The sequence below is a fragment of the Lepidochelys kempii genome, chromosome 11 (assembly GCF_965140265.1).
Source record: "Lepidochelys kempii isolate rLepKem1 chromosome 11, rLepKem1.hap2, whole genome shotgun sequence".
Taxonomy (NCBI): Eukaryota; Metazoa; Chordata; order Testudines; family Cheloniidae; genus Lepidochelys; species Lepidochelys kempii.
The window spans coordinates 10,599,255-10,621,314 of record NC_133266.1 but is presented as its reverse complement, the minus strand read 5'-3'; the positions used below and the strand labels follow the sequence as shown (position 1 = coordinate 10,621,314).

Below are 22,060 nucleotides of genomic sequence, written 5' to 3'. Positions count from 1 at the left end.
GTCCGTGATGGCGAACGTGGTCCACCCAGACCAGACCTATACTGTCCCGGGTCGCAGCATTTTTGACAACCTCTTTCTAGTCCGAGACCTTTTGGAACTCGGGCGGAGAGATGGTCTATCGTTCGCCCTCCTGTCTCTTGATCAGGAGAAGGCGTTCGATAGAGTAGACCATGGGTACCTCCTGAGCACTCTGCAGGCGTTTGGATTTGGACCTCAGTTTGTGAGTTTTCTCCGGGTGCTGTATGCCTCCGTGGAGTGTTTGGTTAGGCTCAACTGGACCCTGACTGAACCGGTCAGCTTCGGGCGAGGAGTGCGGCAGGGGTGTCCCCTCTCGGGCCAGTTGAGGGGAAGAGGGGAAGACCACGAATGCACTGGGCCCCTGTTGGAGTTCTTCATCTACCCCTGAAGGAAGGAGGGCAGGGCCTGAAGTGTCTGTACACTCAGGTCCGCGTTTTCCGCCTCCAGGCCCTGCAGAGGCTCTTTTATAGTGCACGTAGTTCGGCGTGGAGCATACTGGCGCACGCCTTCCTGCGCCACTTCCAAGGGCTCCGATACGACCGGCAGCTCTTTTATCTTTGTCCGAGGGATTTTCCGCGAGACCTCTCCGGGCTGCCGGTCTTCTACCAGGACCTCCTCCGGACCTGGAAACTGTTTCTAACAACCAGGTCCGTGGCGACCACCGTGGGAGCAGATCTCCTCACGGAGCCCCTGCTACACAACCCCCAGCTCCGTGTGCAGGTGGCGGAGTCCCGCTCGGTGCGCCAGAGGTTGTTCCTGGCGGAAGTCACGAGGGTCGGAGACCTCCCGGACTACGACCAGAGAGACTGGCTGGATCCCCTGACGCTCGCTCGGCGCATGGGGCTCTCCAGCCCTCGTACCCCCCGGCGCGTACTTCAGGAGGTGAAGGCCACCTTGACCCGCGCTGCTTGGGCTTATGTCAACCGAGCCTTGCGCAAGGGCGTACCCTGCCCATCCTCTACCCCAGGCCCACCGCACCTTTCCATTGGGCCCCTACCCTGCCGATCCCAACAAACCCCTCACCCTTTCACTGCAAGCCGGCTGCATGAACTGCAGCCGGTACGCTTCCAAACCGCGCCAAGGAAACATCTATACACGCTCATGCTCCACATCCTTCACGCCCTCACCCTAGTGTCCCGCCCCAACACAAAGTGGTGAGACCTTCTGCCACCTTTGGAGGGTGAGCAGCCCCAGTGGGCCAGCCTATATTCCACCTTGGTTCTGAGGCCCGTCGGGGACATCAGTTGACATCATGGAGCTGTGAGTACGGGCACGTACTTGGCACGGTTCACCCCCGTCCCAGATACTTGTCCCTTTTGTGGTGTGAGGGAAACCCTGGCACACGTATATTTGGAGTGCACCAGGCTGCAGCCCCTGTTCCAGCTCCTCTCAAATCTCCCATTACGTTTTTGGTTGCATTTTTCCCCTCACCTTTTTATTTATGCACTCCCCATCCGTGGCCTCACAAAGTCGTGGGATCTCCTAGTTAACCTCCTCCTGGCCTTGGCTAAAACGGCCATCTATAAAACCAGAGAGAGGAGGTTGGCCGATGGAGTTTCCTGTGACTGTGGGGCCGTTTTCTGATCCTCGGTCCGTTCACGTATCCGGGCGGAGTTCCTCTGGGTGGCGTCCGACTCCCTTGATGCTTTTGAGGAGCAGTGGGTGCTGTCTGAGGTTCTCTGCTCAGTGTCTCTGTCCGCGTCCCTTTGTCTGACCCTTTGATTGGGGGGAGAGAGTAAGGGACCCCAGCCCCAGCCATTGCCACTGTGGACACCACCACCTTAGAGGGGTCCTTTCACAGGTGGGTGCATGTGCCCCCCCCCGGATTGTCCACCCCACAGCCTGCCCCTTTTGTTGGGTGCTTTCAGAGGAGGGAATTGTTGGTGACACTCAGGCGTGGTGCCAGGTAACTCGAGGGGGTGGAAGACCACGAGAGTCGCTGAAGCCCCCTCGCTCTGGGCCACCAGGTAACTTGGCAGGGTGGAAGACCACGAGAGTCGAGGAAGCCCCCCCGCTCTGGGCCCAGGCAAGCTTGAACACTTCCCTCCCCTGAAGCTAATGAGAAAACAATTGTGATTGGTTGCTGTGTTACAAAGTAAAAACAGCAGCATATGCAATGTGTAAGTGTGTTATGCAAATAAAAAAAAAACCACCATCTTTTGCTTAAAAAAAATTACTCAAACCAAACTGCAGTCTTGAAAGATAACTTTAATAGACTCTTTGGAATATTATAACTGAAAAATGAAGACACTGTTCAATTAGTGTTCTTTATTTCTGTGCTCAAATATATTGACTTAATGTGTATTCCCCGTTTGCAGGTTCGTTAATAAATATGAGTATTACTGGTCCTTTTTGAAAAAAAGGAAACACACAAAACTACTCTCCTATAGCCAGCTGGCCTGACCCTGTCACAACTGTAAAGAGAAGAAATGGGGCTTCAAGTTTTCATTAGGATTGAATCTCATTTTGTCGTCTTCGGGTTTCCACTAATCTCTCCAGGGCACTCTGCATTTTGGTTCTGTCTTCCTGTGTATTTGCTATCCTGTCACTGTCTGAAAGTTTGATCAACAGTTGAATTTACATCAAAGACACCCCACACAGAAAAACAGCTTCACAGGCTATGAAGCAGGGATGGCTTGAGTTTAGCTGGTCAAGCAAACCAAAACAGCAGCTGGAAACCTGAAGAGAAACTTTAACTGAGCTCCAACTAGCAGCAAGAGTCACAGCTTGAAGACTGACAGATGCTTCATTGTTGTGACAGAAGCAGCGTAGGCGATTACAGCTTGAGACCCACTGTGGTAGTGGATTCAGCAAAATTGTCCACCTGGGATATCTGTGCTAACCACCTGCATGCCTGTGCAAGATGTAGCTTGTGTCTGGCTGTATACTTCTGTAGCACTAAGGATTAGAGGTGGACTCAAAGCAAACACCTGGATCAAAACATGCCTGAAGGTGAGCTGTGGAGTTCAGGTCTGGGTCTATCTTATAACCGGATGATCTAAACACCCTCAAACTTCAGGGGACTTGTATGCCAGTCTGAACATTGTGGCTCAGGTCATTTATTTATTTATTAAATAAATAAAAGGCATGGCCCTAGGTGTGCACATGGCAATGCTGCAAAGAGGTCGAAAAGTGTGCTACCGTGTTGATCACTGCCACACCCTGCTGCTAATTTATAGCAATGGGACACCCGCTCCTGAAACCAAGGCAGACCTGTGTGTTAGTTTTTCACTGTGGGGCTCAAACAATCTGTATTTAACAAGAAGAAAGGGGTACAGCCTGTGTCAAGGCAAATTACACTCTGAAGTGTTGGCTGCTGTTACAGCTCAGTTGCTGAGGTTTGCTTACCTGAGATAGATAAAATGTGCTTAGGGACCAATCCTGCTCTCCTTGAAGACAGTGGCTAAACTCAGGTGGTCTTAAGACGCTCTCAGGTTGGGCCTATTTAAGGGAATTCTCAATTCCTTCAGTGGATGAAACCCAAAATTGTTTTGCCTCATGATGCCTGGTGGAGAGGGAGGGAGGAGCAGCAAAACTTGAGCAATACATAAAGTATTAATAAACCTGATGACAGCTCCTAGATTGTGGAATGGGGATCCTTTACTGTAAATAAGGCCCAGCACTGAACCTTAAGCATGTTTGTTTAAGTTTCATTGGCTTCACTCGAACTTTGAGTCTGTGCTCAAAGTTTGAGTATGTACTTTTATGCTTTGAAGAACAGAGCTTGGACTGCTCACATGCTTGAGAGCTGTCCTGAATCAGGGCTTAAGTTCCTACACTTTCTCCCCCCGCCCCAGTCCTTGTACATTCAAAAAATTGAGCACACATTCAAAAATAATCCTACCGTTCTGCCACTACATCTACATGGTTAATACCCCAAGGCCATTGTGTTTGTTCCCCGCCCCAAGACCTGACTTTCAACTCTAGTTTTAGGAGGGGTGTTCATAGTCAATCACTTCTACTTTCAGAAAACCTACATTGTTGCATCTATGCTATATGTGAATAGCTCTAGAAAAAGAAACTAAGCTTGTACAATAAAACCTATTTAATATTTGCTTTATAAGAATAAGCATTTTAATACAAATTAGTTAGCATACTTGAAAAACCTTACTCACCTGACTAGCTCCTGCTTATCAGTTGCCCTGTTCATGTTAACAGGGGAATAAGATTTGTCCTACTGACTGCAGTCCAAAGAAATGATTGAAACATAAATAGGTGATATTTGCATAACATTCAGTAGTTAAATTCACTATTTGATGAAAAACACTATTTGCCTTCAACATTCTTCTGTAGTTAAATTCACTGTTTGATGAAAAACACTATTTGCCTTCAACATTCTTCTGTTCCTGTTTGAATCAGACATTTGGTGGAAAATGGAGAACAGGATTGACAGAAAAAAACCCCCCAAACATTGTAAATTTCACTCTCCCATCACAACATGAATATAAATGGAAAACTAGCCTACTAAAAGTATTTTTTGATGGACAGCTTCCATATGAGAAAAATAGGAAGAAGGATTCAACCGTGGAGGCACTTATGAGAAATCAAATAATTGGTCAGGCTGGATACCTGGTGACTTGCAACACACAAACAGAGCTGAAATCGCTGCTGTAATGAACAGTCTGATTCTGTAATGCAGCAAGAGCTCCTGTGAAGTGTTAAGCACCTTTGACCCACTTCTATGGAAGGCTGAGAGTGTTCGGTACATTACAGGACTGGGCCCTACTTGGACTGTGTGGTTAATGTCAGAGTACTGGGATGAGATACTTGCTTACTCAGCTGGAGCTTACATTCCCAAGAGATAAACCGGGTGTATTGGATTGTTGCCTGAAAGGATGCTGAATGCTTTGGGCTATGAGATTTAAATGAAATATACAGTATATTTAGACTCCACTGAGTAAAATCTGAGTGGGCAGCTTACAAGAGTCTAATATTACTGTTTAATAATACCTAACCTGGGATGAAACAACGCCCAATCTGTGTATGCATTTAATGCCACAGCAATCTTGATTATACTTTGTTCAAAATGTTCCCTGTTCATGATTCCTGAAATACAAGCAGAGAATTTGATTTTAGACATTCAGAGGCAGTGTATGAACAGAACAGTCTTTCATCTTATGCAGCAGCACCGTGCTATACTATACCTTCAAAAACCACTAGAAAACGGTTGGTTCTCTTTGATGCTGTGCTTCACGGGTGGCACTTTAGTGGCCATTCAGCCTGCACATCACAATATGCAGCAATGGACAAATAAAGGACGCGATGCTAGGCAGAAGAGGTTTGCAAGTTTATCACTGAAACTTAGAGTAGGACACCTCTCTCCTTCTGCACCAACACACTCTTTGCTGCAATCATCTTTCTTCCTTGGCATCTCTGGCTGTGCCTGTGAAGGGAAGCAGACACACTCCATTAGGATGCTGAACAGTGAATTTCTATATATGTGTTCTCAGCTTTAAGTTAATATAATGGGCTGTGGTGTCAAAACTTTTGCTGAGGTATTGTGAGCAGCCACCTCTTCCAACTTGCTCTACAAACACAGCGCACATAGTGTAGAGAGTCCAAACTCTTCCTCTTTCTGGGGTATAGTTTTACTAACAAAAAAGAAACATGAACAAAGTTCAGCTCAGTCTTAGCGCCTCTTAGGACAACTCAGCCCACACTCTAGATCCTCTCTCCTCAGAGCACATAGCATGGTCATACTGGATCAGACTTATGATCCATCTAGCTCAGTATCCTGTCTTCTGAGAGACGCCAGTGCCAAATGCTTCAGAGGGAAGGAACAGAACAGGGCAATTTTGAGTAATCCATCCCATTGTCGAGTTCCAGCTTCTGGCAGTTGAAGGTTTAGGGACACCTGGAGCATGGGATAGTATCCTTGACTATCTTGGCTAAGAGCCATTCATGGACCTATCCTCCTTGAACTTACCTAAATTCTTTTTTGAACCCAGTCATATTTTTGGCCTTCAGCATTTCCCTTGGGGCAAGTTTCACAGGTTGACTGTGTGTTAGGTGAAGTATTTCCTTTTGTTTCACTTAAGGCCTCTGCCTATTAATGTCATTGGGTGATCCCTGGTTCTTGTGTTAAGCTACTCCCACCTCCCTTTCACCCCCATGGGGGTGTATGAGCCACCTACCTCCATGAGTCAGTAGAGCCCAGGAAACCCACTTTCAGCAGGATCAACATCTTCTAACCGTTTCAAGTGACCACTGCTTGTTACACGTCTCTCTCCATGCTCCCATCCATGCGTTCAGGGCACTGATTTCAGAGTGGGCTGAGAGACCTGGATTAAAACAGAGCTGCATCACATAGGCCTTATTGCTTACCATTCTTCTCCACGGTAGCACTAATTCCCTCTTACCTAGTTAGAGGCAAAGGCAGGAATTGTGAATGAGTGATATTGCTGCCAAGCCGACTTACCACACAGCATCGTACAAATGGAAACAGTCTCAAGTTTGTTCTGTACCCACCAGTAAACTCCTAAGTGGACGTCTTACTAGCTCATTGCTTAACAGATGGACAAAGTGGGACACAATCCTGAAGATGGCCAACTGCAGCCCAGTTGCCACAGGATTGTAAGTCCAAGAGGGGCTTTCCCCTCTTCCACTGTTGGAGACCTAAGGGCTTGATCCAGCTCCCAGGATTAAAGTCAATGGCAAGACTCCCATGGGCTTTAATGAAAGCAGGATCCCTACACTCCTGGCCTCTCTTTTCATTTTTCTTCCTTCTCTGAAAACTCTTGTTGGAACTGTTCCTTTTTATGTGCTGCCCCCAGGACAACATAGCTTTCCGGGGAATGGGAGTGTGGAGGGGCAGGGCACAGACCACTAAAAAGTGTGCCCCCCCCAAAAAAATAAAAACAAAAAGGAGAGTGCAGAAGGGTGCCAGCGGAGAGCCCCAGAGGTATCTCCCTGCCAACCCACTGCAACAGGGGTTCTAGCCCAACATGGCTGGGGTCCTTCAGGTATATTGATATGTTGCAGAATAGAGTATCTTACCCTTTGAGAAGGGATTGAGCCAAAAGGTTTGGGTCTGGATTCTAACTTTCCCACAGTTGGGGTGGGGGAGTAGGGTTATGGGGTTCAGGATTCCATTTCAAGCCTATCATTTTGACAGGTCTGAGCGGTGAAGTTCTGATTTGGACAGGAGTTTGGGTCTGAACTTCCCGAAGGTCAGGGATAAGTTTGGATTTCAATCCCTGCCTCAGGTCCATTTCTCAGGATCGGGGGCATTTGGTCACAGCCACTGTAATCTAGATTTATTCTAAACCCCTGTTTTCAATCACTCGTAACTTTCTGAGGTGTATAAATTTGGTGGAATACATTTTCTGTGCGTGATCTCAGCCCAGATGTGACTTTTTTTCAAACTTTGAATAAATAGTTATGATTTCTTTTAAGCAAGAAGCGAGTGGGGCAGAAAAAAAACAATTTTTCCCCTTTAAAAAAAATTCTTATGACCTTTTAATTTGAACAACGCTGCAGCCAAACTGGGTGAAATTTGAAAGTTAATTGCCTTTGATTTGACTGACTTGTAAGTATTTGAATATTACATACTGAGCATGCCCAGAAGGTATTTTACTCAAGCTCATGAAAAGTGTGCAGCTATGGAAGGAAACCCTCTATATGGCTGGGTTAGCCAAGTGCTCTTGACTCCTCAAAATAGCTGCAAACAGGCCATGATGTTCAAATATTGTGGAAGAACTAGAATCTGGTAAGAAGATCCTCTTCCTTCCACTGCATTCACCACCAGAATATCCCAAGGGAATGTGCACAGAGCTGGGAAGCCCTACATTCCATTTCCACCTCTTCCCTAGAAGGACTTTGGTAGTTCTTTGCATTTCATTAACCAGGCTACTCTGTGTCAGTATATTACAGGTAGTGTAAAGGAGGCGGAGGTGAACAGCTAAGGGTCAGCGTAGCGAGGCAATGACTCACCAGTACGGCACTCCTGCTGGTCATCCTGGGAATTAGCTCTTCCAGCCCATAGCTCCCTCTGCAGGCTGGTGTCTCGCCTGCTGCTGGCCCCCATGTCCCTCCTGGACCCTGGTGCCCCTTACCTCAGGGTTCTGCTCTCTGCAGTACCCCCACAGTTTCTGGGTCTCCCCTCCACAGGGAACCCCCAACCCTCTATCCCCACCTTGCCTCAGTGGGGACTGCCAGTCATCATTAGCCCCCCCCCTCACTGGGGCAGACTACAGTCTGCAATGGCCACTCATCACAGGCAAGGGGGGGGGGGGGTAGGACCAGCTGCCTCTGTCTATTCCCAGGCTGCCCCCTTTACCTTTCTGGGCCTTTACCAAGACCTGCAGCCTGGGGGTTTACCAGGCTGGAGCTGCCTGTGGTACCTCATTCTCAGGCAGCTAGCCCTTCCCACTCCAGGGCTAGAATGAGACTCCTCTAGCTCCTGGCCCCCAACCCTCTTATAAGGGCCAGCTGGGCCCTAATTAAGCTGGCCACACCCTAGCTCGGCTGCTTTTAACCCCTTTTTCCCAGCTGCAGACCACCCCACGACAGTCAGCCTTTCAAAGAGCACCGCATCCACATTTGGGGGGCAGATTTTCCAAAGAGCACAGCCCACTGGGTGCTGCAAGTGTTGCAGTGTGTAGGAATAGGGTAGTATTCCTTTAAATAGTTTGTGAGCCAACTGTTTTAAAGAGCTCCTACCTTGTTCCTGCATGCTACAAGTGTCACCAGGGGAGCTCCTGCATGCTGTGCTCTTTGAAAATCTGGTCCTAGTGGATGTATCGAAAGCCAGTTCAATGAGAGGCTGAGCGGGGAGCAGACCCTTGAGCTCTGGTGAGGTAGAACCCTCTATTCCAGGGGTTCTCTCAGTCTTTTACCGCCGAGTCCCCCTCCAACATGCTATAAAAACTCCGTGGCACCGCTGTGCCCCAACAGCTGCTTTTCCGCATGTAAAAGCCAGGGTCGGTGTTAGGGACTAGCAAGGCGAGCAATTGCCTGCAGCCATATGCCATAGGGCAGAGGTTCTCAGACTGATAGTTCCCTCTAAGGTGCGCGCCCGAGCAGCCGCACACGAGAGAATAAAGGGCCACTCACCTCATCAGTGGAAACGTGCAGGGGGTGGCTTCACTAATTAGGTGCCTGGACCCTGGAGAAATCACACGAGTAAGGTGAGGTGGTGGCCTTGGGGGGAAAGAGGGGGTAGTGGGGTGAGAAGAGGGGTTGGGGGGAATTTGGGATATGCAGGGCTGCAGTGGCCAGAGAAATAGGTGACTTTCCCCAGCTCCAGGGCTGCGGCTGCTGGGGAGAGACACCCCCCCCCACACACACTCCTTCCCAGCCCCAGCTTGGGGGCTGCTGCGACAGAGGACAGAGGGAGACTCCCCCGCTCCTTCCCAGCTCCAGCTTGGGGGGGCTACCATGACGAGGGAGACATGCCCCTCCTTCCCAGCCCTAGTTTGGGAGTTGCCACTACAGGGAAGAGAGGGAGAGACTCCCAGTTCGGGGGCTGCTGCAACAGGGGAAAAAGGGAGAGATCCCCCTCCTTCCCAGCCCCAGCTCACGGGCTGCTGCAGTGGGGGAGAGAGGGCACATCCATCGCATTAGAATGGTAAGACTACTGATATTAAATATGAATTGTATGCTTCTATTTGTAGAACAAAAAAAGTTAATTATTAAGGGTTTTTTTACATAGCGCTTTTATCCAAAGCACTTTACAATAGTTAGCTAACGGTGCAAACAACATTTGGAAAGATCATTTAGGGGTCTGCCAAGACCCTGAGCAATTATCAAGTGGTCTGCGAAAAAAAAAAAGTTTGAGAACCACTGCCATAGAGAGTACCACAAAGCTACATTGCTCAGGCTTCGACTTTAACCTCAGAGGTGGGGCTTGGGTGCCCGGGCTGCAGTCTCATGCAACAGGGCTTTGGCTTTCTGGGCAGGCAGGGAGGGATAGCTCAGTGGTTTGAGCATTGGCCTGCTAAACCCAGGGTTGTGAGTTTAATCCTTGAGGGGGCTACTTAGGGATCTGGGGCAAAAATTGGGGATTGGTCCTGCTTTGAGTAGGGGGTTGGACTAGATGACCTCCTGAGGTCCCTTCCAACCCTGATATTCTAGGATTTCTGCCCTTGGCCCTAGCAAGTCTAATGCCAGTCATGCTTGACAGACCCCCTGAAACCTGCTCACGGCCCCTCCAGGGATGTTCCAGACCTCTGGTTGAGAACCACTGCTCTATTCTATTCTGACTCTTTTGTATCAAGTTTATCGCTATGATCTTATCCACCCAACCGCAGTGCCTTTCATTGAAAGCTTAAATTCTGTAGCAAATGAGACATAGGGCCCCCAGACTAACCCTGGAGAGGGTCCCACAATGAATTTTTCAGTCCCTGTGATAAAGTTATCCTTGGTAAAATAAATGAGTTCAGAGTCTTGTTTTATTTTTCCAGTCTCAAAGCAGAAACTGTTTCCAATTTATCTGATCTCTTGGGCTCAGAGCTAGAGCTGAAAAACCGGTTCCTAATGCGGGATTGAACCATTTAGTTTACTGTGGTGTTGCTATAACTTAATTTTTCACTGTTCCTTTTTACCTGGCAGCAAATGATTGTCTACTCTGTGTTGTGAGAGCTGTAGTAATGCAGATACTCACCACACAATGGCATATGTCTCAGGTCACACATGAGACACATGGTCAAATCAATTTCTAGTCCATAAATCCTTTAGGCTTCTCTGTTTATGGAGACAGACCCATGATCCTTTCCCCCCATCTCTCAGACAGAGACACTCAGCAGTCCCAAGGTCTTGCCTGTATTAGCAACATTGACACCTGCCTGCCTTATCACACCAATAGACACATGAACATTGATAATGAACAGTACCTGGCTTCAGGATGGAAAAATGGCAGATTACTTGTTCATGGGCATCTAAACTTAATTTGGCTGTATGACAAGAAAACAGGTTTTTCCAGTTTTCAAGCTTTCACTTCATCTTCCGAGTAATTGAAATACAGGTGCTGCTGTAATTGTCTAAAGGCCTCTCTGCATTCTGCTGGCGCCGTTTGTACTACTGTCCCCTGGGCTTTTAATTTTTATTCTCTTACTTTCAACGTGCCTGCCTGACTCTCAGTTGGGATCATATCTTTAGCTTTGTCTTCCGTTTAGTATAAGTTATGTTGCCACCAGTCTGAGACTGTAAGCTGCAACAGAGAGTATATGATAACTTATTTCAAATTTAAGCAAAAATCCCTATACCTAAATATTATGGATAATGGCTATGTGACATGAAATCTAGACCTGATCATTCAGGCAAGTGCTCATCCTCCACTAGCATGGAGTGCTGCTGAGTGCTCGCTGTGAATGCATTCAGAAATACATTTTGGTCCCAGTTCACCTTTTAAAAGAGCAGAGATGTAGACAGCAGGCCAACTGGGCCATTCAGTCTTACTGCTTTGCTACACAGGTGTGGGTTTGTTTTGATTACGTTCACTGTGGCAAACCCGCATTCTCCCACTGCCGCACTAGAGGACCATGAGAAGGGTAAGAGAAGTTGATCCTGAAAGGCAGGTGGCCTGCCGGTGAAACATGTGCATGCTGATGTGGATTTGATGGTATTAAGAGTAATTTTAAATGCAACCACACTCCTTTTCCTCTTCTCTCAATATGTATGAAGTGGTCCAGCCCATTATGGCAGAGGGACAATTTTTTTTTTAAAAATCACTAGGCCAATACACATAGTCAAAGCATTGAAACCACCAAGAGCAGCCACCCGCATGTGAATCTGGTATCCAGATGCTAGGGCCAATGGCAAGACTTTTCTGTGGATTTGCCTTTGCCTCTGAAGTCCCAGTTAGCGTGACTAAGCTGAACGTACTGAAGTGCTGGAGCAGCTCTGGCCAGCCAGTTCACTTACAAACAGACCAATTCCCTATGTTCCAACAGACATTACACAGCCTACTCTGGCTTGGCTGGAAAGTGACACTGAAGCTGCATTTCTTGCAATGGTTACTGCCTTTGAACTACCTGGCAGTCACTGAAAAACCTAAATGCAACTTCTCCCCTCCCCACTCAGCGCAGATCTCTGATCAGAGCATGAACAGGCCACGTGCTCTAAGGAGGCTCAGGCTAGCTCTGCACTGCATTTCTGATTCCACTCCCCTTTTCTCCCAAGACTCTGTTTGTGTGCCTGATATCTGCTAGCTCGCCCTCCTTCTCTTGCCTGAGGAAGCTCAGTTCCCTTTGGCCCACTTTGTGGCACTGTCCCCACTGAAAGACAGTTCAGCTGGGCTATGGCTGATGGCAATGACCCTGCCTCCCCAGCCCTGTGTGCCAGGCAGCAACACTTAGACTTGCCCTTTCCCTTGTCCTAAGCAATAAGATTTTTTTGCCCTAGTCTCCCTGGCTTGCACCTCTATCCCAACCCTTGGCCACCCTCAAAGGGACATAAAGGTGTAGGGATACTTGAGGCCAGGCTGCTGGCTTGCCGTGTGGGCCCTCAGACAGAATATGCAACTCATCTACTGTATACAGGGCTCAGATTTTATATACTACACCCTGTGACTAAACATGTGCTCCTCTAGCCTCACTGTTGCTCCTGTGATGATGGACTCATCCCCATGAGCATGAATTCTCCAGGGCAATCTGTCCCTCCTCTGTGCCATACTCAAGAGAGCATTAGGATGCATCAGCACCACCTAGTGGTGAAAATCACATTGAATGCTTTTCTGGGGGGAGATGCAGGGTAGGAATATGCAACTGCCAGATTGAATCCTTTTTGCAATATCTGTCCTTAGTTTAGCTGTCAACCATCTGCATGCAGTACAGGATATTTCAGATAGCGTGCAGTGGAAGGTGAAGTCCAGAAGAAGAAATCCAGAGAAGGGAGGAATAAGGAGAAAAGGAACGTGGTGGTGGAAGATGAAGAGAAAACACAGAAGAAAGGTCTTCATCCCAGACACCAGTCCCCATGACAAAGGAGTCCTGAAGGGAGATTCTTTGGGAGGAGAGGCCTGTGGTCAGTATAAATAGTAACAGTTCAAAGTCTGGCCAGTGAGAGCTCTTTCTTGTAAAGTCACAGAAAAGCAGCCCTGATACAGTCTGTATAATGGCCTGGAATAGGGGCTAGGATTCTGAGGTCAGAAAACTGATTGTACATCATGTCAAGTGAAAAATAATATTGTAATAGCCTGACTATTCACTTACATTGCTCTGAATTGAACAACCATGTGTCATTGGCCCTACAATGCTAACAGCTAATGGAGATTCTCTTTTAACCCAAGAGATAGGGTCCTCTGCATTAGGGATGGAAGATTTAAGTTTCATCCCTGCTGCCATCACCATGAACTTTCACGAGTCCACGATCTGCAGCAAAGTGACAACCATGAAATTCTAGGTAGCCATGGAAATGTTACAATGCTTTATTTTATATAATACTTTTAGTCCCAAAGCTCACTACAACTTACATATGCACAGTTCCACTGCATTGCCACCACCTTTTGGGTGAAAGGTAGCACAACAGTAGCAGAGGATAAATTTTGCTCAAGGACATCAGGGGAGAATTCCACCCTTAAAAATGTGCCATGGGATCTTTAATGTTCAAAGAGACCAGAGAGGACCCTGGTTTACAAGGGCTTATGATAAACATCCACACACAGGACACTGCTCAGTACTTAAATTTCATACCTCACAAGAAAGAAAGTTTTAGTTGACTCTTCTGGGATTTAGATTTTCAGTTGCAGGGAGTGTCAGCATTTGAGCCCTGAGGCTTAAACAGCTAACCCATCCCTTCCAAATTAAATCAGACCCTAAGAGTGGACCAGGCTGGATGGACAGGGAAGGAAGGAGAGGTTTATGGGGCAGTTGGAACAATATATTCTACACGAGGATTAGATCAAGACTACTCCCTTTGTATAACTTTGGGTGGAGCTTATTGTGGCATTGCAATAGATTTGCAATCAGAAAACAATCCAAATGGTTTTAAAAGCACCAGTCCCCTCAGAAACCAATCTCAGTTTTTGAAAGGAAGTCAGATTGAAAATACTATACCTATAGCTTTATATAAAGATTTTTTGTACACAAACTGTACTGAAAAATGCTTTTCAGAGTTAAAGAATCCAATGACAGTTAAATAATAACAGGATTACAGAAGGACAGAGAATTAGAGCAGGCAAAGAATAAGGAGATTATTATTTATTGTGTGATGACTACATCAGTGGATCTATACGGCTGTTTTCCTGAGATATGATGTCTGAAAACACCCACCTCCAACATGCTGTATAGTCATATTAGCATTGACAAGACATCCTACAATCACACTGTTTATATAGCTATAACATACTGACAATATCAGTATGACTGATTAGTCTATTGAATAGAAACAGTTTCATATATATATATTGAAACACTGCCACAAAAGAAAATTCCATTTTGGGATTCTGGAAATAAGTGACTGAGGGTCTCATCTTGTAATTTGTAATGTCACTAAAACCCCTTGATGTATTTCTTTTTACTATAGTTACTTATTTATCATACTGTCTTTATACAGCTTCAGCTAAACATCTTAAGAAATACATATTACTAATGTAAATATCAATCTGTTAATAATTTTACATTTTTATTTAGGGCCATAGGTACCGATTTTCAGGGCAACAGATCCTGGAGTGGCAATATACATATAGCACTAAGGAGATTCAACCACTTCTAGGATGGAGGGTGTTAACTAGGTGGGTAACCATAAGGGCATGGAATTTTGGACAAGGACACTGGGGCAAACCTCAGCTCTAACAAAATGTGCCATACTGTATTAATAATGCCTGTCTGTGCTAACACCTAAGTTACACTGAAATGAGGAATGGTAAATCCCCTTCCCCTTACTTCCCCAGTGAATGCAATTGCAGTGTAAGCTTATTGTAAACTCTGCAGATAAGGAGTGAGGGGAAAACCGCCACTGTATTGTCTTGAAGTAAACTCTCCTAACACTGAGCATGCTGGGAAAATATGCACCATGATATTGTTTAGGGTGTGATCACAAGCAATAGCACTTTCAGATCAACTTCTGTTCAGTATGGGTTGGGCTGCACTGCAGCCTGGGTAGTTTTCCAATGCCTTCTATGGAAGCTGGAGTCTACCCTTATTAAGGGCTAGATTACCTGTGCCCTGTAGGGGGGAGAAGCAGGGTTCAAGGAGCCTGTCCCAACCCTCACTTCCTTGCAGCTGTGTGCAGGGCTCTGACACAATCCCAATTATTGGCCTCAGTGAGAGGGAATGGAGGGGAACACAGCCCTAACCACTCCGCTGCACTGGCTAGCCTTGCAGGGGGGTTACTATGCCTGCTGCCCACAGAATTTTGGAGGTACTGTGTTTGTGTTGTTTGGCACAATGTTGTGTGTGTATCTCCACTGATGATGTGCACACCCTGCCACTACCAGCTGCTTCTAGATAGCCCAATGTTGCCCTAAAACAGTACTTGAGAGATCACTATTAAATCTGTGTAAGATGCAGCAGCTATTAAATGAATACCATCAGATTAAATCATATATTTAAAAAATAAAACAAATATCCTCACCTGTGTTACTAACAACACCTCAGAGAATTAAAAGTGAAAGAATTATAAAAATCTAATTTGCCTTTCACCAGTGGTTTTTTTAACTTTGTATTTCTATCAATTTAGAATAATGAAAACAAAGCAAACCTAAAAAAGAGATGTATGTAAGCTTGAAAGCTTGTCTCTCTCTCACCAACAGAGGTTGGTCCAATAAAATATATTATCTACCCTACCTTGTTTCTAGAAAACAAACCAGTCAATTTCATTTCACTTGCCAGCCACGATTCTCTTTGCATTCAAACCATTCTAAAGATTCTCTTGGACCATGGCACCTTACAAGGAAACCAACTGGCTGATTAGGGCTACGTTGGAGGCACTTGGAGATAAATCCCTCTGGTTCACACTCACCGCATTGTGATATTAAAACATTATCACCTAGCAAGGGCAATTAACATAAGTGGCCATACTGGGCCAGACTAATGGTCTATCTCGCCCAGCATCCTGTGTCTCCGACAGTAATCAGGGCCAGATATTTCGGAGGGAATGAACAGAACAGGGCAATTATCAAGTGATCCATCTCATGTCCAGTCCCAACTTCTGACAGTTGGAGGTTTAGAGACATCTGGAGCATGGGGTTGCGCCCTGGCAACACCACCATAACCACTTTCCCTTCCCCTCTATCTGCCAGTCTGTACGCTGACTGGGGTAGAAATCCTACCTTCTTGTTGCTTTACAGAGCAGATAAATCCATGGTGCGGTGGGCGTTGCCAAAAAGCAAATAACTTCCTAATGCTTCACCAAGCTGCAGCGTGGGGGTTGCAATCCCTGCAAGGAAATATTTGTTTATTAAGCAATTTCAATGGGACGTTCTCGGGAGACATTTCTACTGGTCTTAGATTTTGTAGGAACTTTAAAAGGCTGATCTATGGCTCTAGAGCCCAAAATGTTTGTCCAAAGCTGACTGACAGATTAGTCCCTTACTGCCCGGGAGGAGTGGGGTGTTTTCAGGGTTCCCTCCAAACTGAACTCGTTTGCTAGCTTCAGTCGTGGAAACGACACTCAGAAGAGAGAGGGAGTGAGTTGTCTGTGTGCATTTCCTTTGCTTCTTAAGGCGCTTTGCTCTGAAGATTTCCTAGGGCCGAAGTTTAAACTTCTCTCTTTCGCTTGCTTCCAGAAAACCTCTGCAACCAAACAGCACCCCCCTGCGCCGCCACCCCCTCCCCAGGCAGCAAACGATGCTGCGCGCCTAAAGGTTAAATGCAAACATTCCTAGCCGGGGGCTTGTATTATGCCCTCGGCTATTCATTCACTCCTGCACCGCGCAGGCTTGCAAACTGCTTGCACGCGAAAATACCCAGCTATGCAGTTGGTAAGCCCGTGAGAAACAGTTCCTCAGCAAACGCACACAAGGCAGGCATTGTGCCTGCCAGACAAGGCGAGGACAAATATTGCAACGGCTTTATTAAAGAGGCGAGCGAGCCCCAGTGCAAATGGCTAACGTGGGTCTCGCTTGCAAGCTTTTTTAAAATGCACGGGAGCCCGGGTTCCTGGAGGGTGGCTACGGAGGAAGGCGCTGGCTGCACCGCGAGCCGCTAGCGAGAGGCGGGAGCGGATCCTCTAGCCGGGCCCTGTGCGTGCTGGAAGGAAGAGAGGGAGCTGCGAGTAAATAAATGCCCTGTTGAACTTTGAATATATTAGTTGACATCAGTGTGCGTGGGGCTGCCAGCCCCTGGCTCCCTCCTCCTCCTCCTCCCCCCTGATGGGAAGAGTGGGAGCGCTCCTGATAGGAGCTGCCGGGCTGCTCCGGGGTGGAAGGCAGCGAGAGGAGGGACGGGGGCGACTTCACTCCCGGGAACCCGCTGCCGACCACCGGGATCTTGCTGGGAGCCTCTCGCCTGGGAGATCAGGGTGGCTGAGAAGCGGTGGACTTGCCTGAGCTGCCTCCCCCCCCCCCCCCCCCCCCACCGCACCCTGCAGATCCAGAGCAAGATGTGCAAGTGAGTGACTGCCCCCCCCCCCGCAATAGTCCGTACGAGCCATCCAATGGGTGTGGGGGGGTGTGTGTGGGGGGGGATTATCCCCCTTTCCTTGCCCCGGCGCTGTCTCTTTCAGGTGAGAAAGGAGATGTGTGTATGTGTGTGTGTGTGGAGGGGGCATAGTTGCAAACTTTAGCAACTTCAGTGCGTGCGGGGGTGGAGGTGGGGTGAATGGGAGAAGGGGGGGGGGGGCTGTGCCTAGGAGAAAGGATGGCGAAGCCGGCGCAAACCCGGACGGGGCGGCGGGGAGGCGGGGGGGTCTTTGGAGAACAGCTATTGTGCAGCTTCACCTCCTTCTGGCTCCGGCTGCCGCAGCAACGGGGATCGGTGCGAGGCGATTCGCGGCGCCCCGGGGAAGGGGAGGCGAGGTGATGGGGGGGTGCATTGTACGAGGGGGGGGTGTCTCGGGGCTCTGCGGTCCCTGTTCACTTCTCCTTCTCCGCCGGCGGCTGTAGGGCTGGGGGCGGGGGGGTTGCAGTTGGGGATCCGGAGCGCTGGAGAGGAAATTAGCTAGGAGAGGCGGCTGTGGAAGTGATTTCTTTTTTCTCCCCACTCTCCCCCTAAATCCGCTCACCAGGGCTGCAGAGAGCGGGGTGTGTGTGTCGGGGGGAGGGAGGGGAGTGCGGTACCGTGGAGGAAAAGGGGATGAATGATTTCTCTCCCCCCCCCCCGATGGTAATTTGTCTTTGTGGTAGGGGTGGCCCATTAACGTTCAGCTCACGTCCTGATGAAGATCAAAAGCGGAGGGGGAGAGGGAACCGTACAGCCTTGTACGGCTCCTTGGTTTCGTGTATTGTTGGAAATTTAGGTGGTGGGGGGAACCTAAAACAAATCTTTGCCGAGCCAACGCACACCCATCCACCCACCAAAAGTTGCTGATCTGTATTTTCCGGCATTTCCCACCTGCCACAGGGTGCTGACAGGGAGCATACGCGCCCAGACAGTGTTAGTTTCCTTAAAGAAAACAAACAAAGGAAGGGGGGGGGGGGAGTCTGAGGATATTTTAAAGGGGTTGTCAAGTCCACATTATTCTGTTATTAAACCTGTCCCTTTATTTATGGGCTTAGATCGCTGCTGGGAAGTAACTGGGGAGAAGTACACTTATATGGTTCCTTGTACACTGTTCGCTCTGTTTGGGGTTTTAAATTATTTCCTGCACTTAAAAAAAAAAAACAACAACCTGCAAGCATGTGAGATTCCCTTTAATTGTTTTATGGGGGTGGGGGGGCTTCTGGTGAAGTTTAAACTTGTACTAAAGCAAGAATGCTCACGCTCTTGTTTATCTTTGTTTGCCCAAACTCTTGTTTAGGCTGCAGTAGGTTTGATCTCCGCGCCTTTGGGTGGCTTCAGATACAAGCTGATACCCTGGGCCCATTGCTCTGCAAACAGGAGAGAAACCAACTAAAGCAAAAAGTTATAACTGGGCTGTGATTCTTCCACCTACCCCCTTCTCAGGATTAGTTTACTGAACGGATGGCAAATGTTGTTGTTGCTGTTTTCATTAGAAAAGATTGGCGAATAAAGGCAAGAAGGAGGGGGGACCGCATAGATGGAACAAACTACTGTTCCTCCAGAGAAGCTCTGACTTGGCCATATGCCTGATTTATAAGGTACCCAAGGGAGAAAACTCTAGTCTAAAACTGCAGAGAGAAAGGCGGGTGGCAAGAAGGAAAATCCTGCTGATATTTAACCAGATTACTCAGGGTTTTAAAATAGCTGTTTTTTTTTTCTTAACAGCTGCTTGAATCATGCATGTTTTCCTTCTTCTAAACTCTCCGGCTAAAACTTGTCCTTCCAGAACTGGATTGAGTGATGAATAAAGCAGAATACAGTAGGGAACCTTTGCGGTGCGTGTTATGCCTTATGCTGTTTTAGAGGGGGGCGATTTCCCCCTTTTCTGTCCTTAAAGAGATTAAGTTTTTTGTCCTCAGCCTGTCAGGGACGTGTTAATCCTGAAGTAGTCCGGGGGCTCCTGCCATACAGAATGTGGGTCTTGGCTTTGTTTGTTGTCCCACCCTCCTGTTGTTCGGTTAGGGCAATTGACAACGTTTGCCCTCGTATGACCCCCAGAAAGCGCTGGGGCGACCAGAGAGGAGAAACGGGGCAAGCTAGAGAGAGGTCAGATCGGAAGACAAAAGCTTGAAGCGGGGGGGCCCTGGGCAAAGGGGAATGGGCAGGGGGAATGACTTGCAGCGAGGTGGCCCCACCAGTTTATATATACAGCCTCAAAAAGATAGCCCAGGGATGGCTGAATTGGAAGTGCCCACAGATTGATGGACACTGCGGGTGTCCTGGGACGTGGCTGCTTCGTAATAAAATAAAACCTGCTCTTAATTTCGAAAGGTCTGCTGGTCTTGCCTGACCTCCCTTTCTGCTCCACGTGGTGAGCTGGGGTTCAGTTCCCGCAGTCTTTACTCAGGTATTACTCCCATTTAAATCACTTTAAATTGAAGCAGGATGGGACCCCAGGCCCTTTGTCCGAGGGAGGAAATTTTCTTGAAGAATATCGCTGAAGGGTTTTCTATTTTAAAAGGATCTTGCCTGGCAGATTGCGGCCAGGTTTTAAATGAGGTTTGAACAGCAGTGCTATGTAGCGCGGATTAATAATCTCTCTTTAGAGCGCCGAGCTGCAGCAATGTCAGGGTTAAATGAGATCATTTGCATGATCATGTTTTACTGAAAACAATAGCATGTCATGCAAAGTTTTGTCTGGAGTCTAGGCTGTTGATTTGTTGTTGGGCAAAAGGGGGCAGTATCAAACAATACTACAAAGAAATCCACTCGTTGGAACTGTGCGTTTGAATTTCTGCCTTAGGCATTAACTTTTGCCGTTCCTACCAGTACCTGGTAACTTAGGGTTTGATCCTGCAGCCCCTACTTAGGTGAATAGTTCCACTGACAGTCATTAGGACTACTTACCTGAGTAAAAATTGCATGATCAAAGCCCTCACTTTTAGATGTCCCCAAAGTAAAAATATTTGAAGCATGAAGTAGCAAGCTTATGGCTAGGTTGGTTTGTAACTTGCCTAAATTTCTCTAGTGAAATGTTTTGGGTTAAAAATAATATCATATGGTTGCAAAGCCACTTTTTTTCCTATTAAGAAGGCTGACAGCTATGAAAACACCAGCTACAGGGGCCCTGTCCTGGCCTATTGAAGTCCATGGCAAGGCAAAACTCCCATTGATCTCCATGAGCAGGATCAAGCCCTAGGTTTGGACTACAGTTAATTAAAATTACTTTGAGGGCATTTATATCACTGCTTTTCATACTAGAAAGAGAAATGGACATTTTGTTTTGTCCTTCGCTTCCTAGAAGAACTCATTTATTTTCAGCCTAGGGAAATATATTGATCAGGCATACAGAATGTTTTTTAAAAGTTCATTAAATACTTTTTACCTTTTCTTTACTTACATAGTTGGAGTCTTTATACGATTTTACATACCTTTTTGCTCTAAAACTGAATGTGACATATTTCAGTGTTAAAGGAACACTACCAGTATAAAAGCATCAATCGGCAAATACACATTTATCTGTTACTAGGACTTTTAGATAATTAAAAGTGACAAACAAATCCAAATGTACGTCACTGTTTTTCTTTTTGTTTAATTTTTGCATTTTCCTCAATTTGGACAAAGAAAAAAATCAATCAAGCTAGTTTTTACATATGTTTTATAGCTGGTTCCAAGGTTCATAAGGCTGTACTGTTTGGGTTTCCAATAATGAAGAGGAATGTTTATTTATTAAAAAACATCTTAGAAATGATTCCATGATTTATATCAGTCTTGGGTTTGAGAAAGAGTTGGTTTTCCCCCCAAAAATTGGGCCAAGTTTAAGTCGACAATCTGCCTTTAATATTTCTCTTATGTTTCTTAAGACTTTATTTACAAATGAAGCACAAAATGCAGCAGTTTGATACGTTATAATAAAAGGTGGAGCTTGTTATTTAAAATTAAGCACAGATAAGGTTGGAGATAATTGGAAAGCTTCTCTCAAGGTAAAGTTTGCCCCTGTGCCCCATTCAGCACTTAAGTTCCACGAAGATCTCAAAATATTGCTTAAGAGATACATAGACCTTTCGCTGACCCTCTGTGCAGTGGTGAATTTGCAGTTTTCCAACTCGCATTATTCTGATTTACTGCAAGAGACTATCTCAAAGTGTTACAGCACTGTTCAGCTGGCCACTGTAACATTTAACATAACTGTGAAGATTGCATTCTAGAATATCTAGCCAGTAGTGGGAACAAAATACCAGTTTTTTTTTTAATAATCTGTTTCCCTTCTAAGAAAAAACAAACACGCTTATACAACAAGGTATGATAACATAATGGCATATGGATATATTGTAGTTCTGTGCTCCCCTCTCTTTCTTTCTTTCTGGGCAGCTACATGTTGCATGTGATAAATGCATTCAGTCTCTCTGTCTTTAGTCAAAATTCTCATTAGCCTTCATGGGAGTATTACCTGAGTAAGGAAAGATTTCTGCAGCTTTCTGGGGCTGGGACAATGTCTTCCT

The 22,060-nt window shown here is 46.8% G+C and overlaps 1 protein-coding gene and 1 long non-coding RNA gene across 9 annotated transcripts in view; one reads left to right on the top strand and one right to left on the bottom strand.

Moving 5' to 3' along the window:
• Nucleotides 1-4,115: 4,115 nt before the first annotated feature.
• Nucleotides 4,116-6,206, bottom strand: LOC140895446 (uncharacterized). The gene is made up of 3 exons (XR_012154194.1): nucleotides 6,153-6,206; nucleotides 5,163-5,401; nucleotides 4,116-5,064 (listed from the first exon to the last, which is right to left on the bottom strand). It is a non-coding gene; the product is annotated as an uncharacterized lncRNA (long non-coding RNA).
• A 10,689-nt stretch (nucleotides 6,207-16,895) lies between these two features.
• SEMA5B (semaphorin 5B) overlaps nucleotides 16,896-22,060 on the top strand; it is a 363,565-nt gene continuing 358,400 nt past the window's right edge. For 4 of the 8 annotated variants that reach the window (XM_073305088.1, XM_073305090.1, XM_073305097.1 and 1 more), the window contains exon 1: nucleotides 16,898-17,507. The gene's annotated coding sequence lies outside the window, so the exon portion shown is untranslated. Of the gene's footprint in view, nucleotides 17,508-17,895; nucleotides 17,915-19,374; nucleotides 19,394-22,060 lie in introns of those variants that run through there. The other 4 variants (XM_073305099.1, XM_073305098.1, XM_073305095.1 and 1 more) reach the window with 4 other exon arrangements.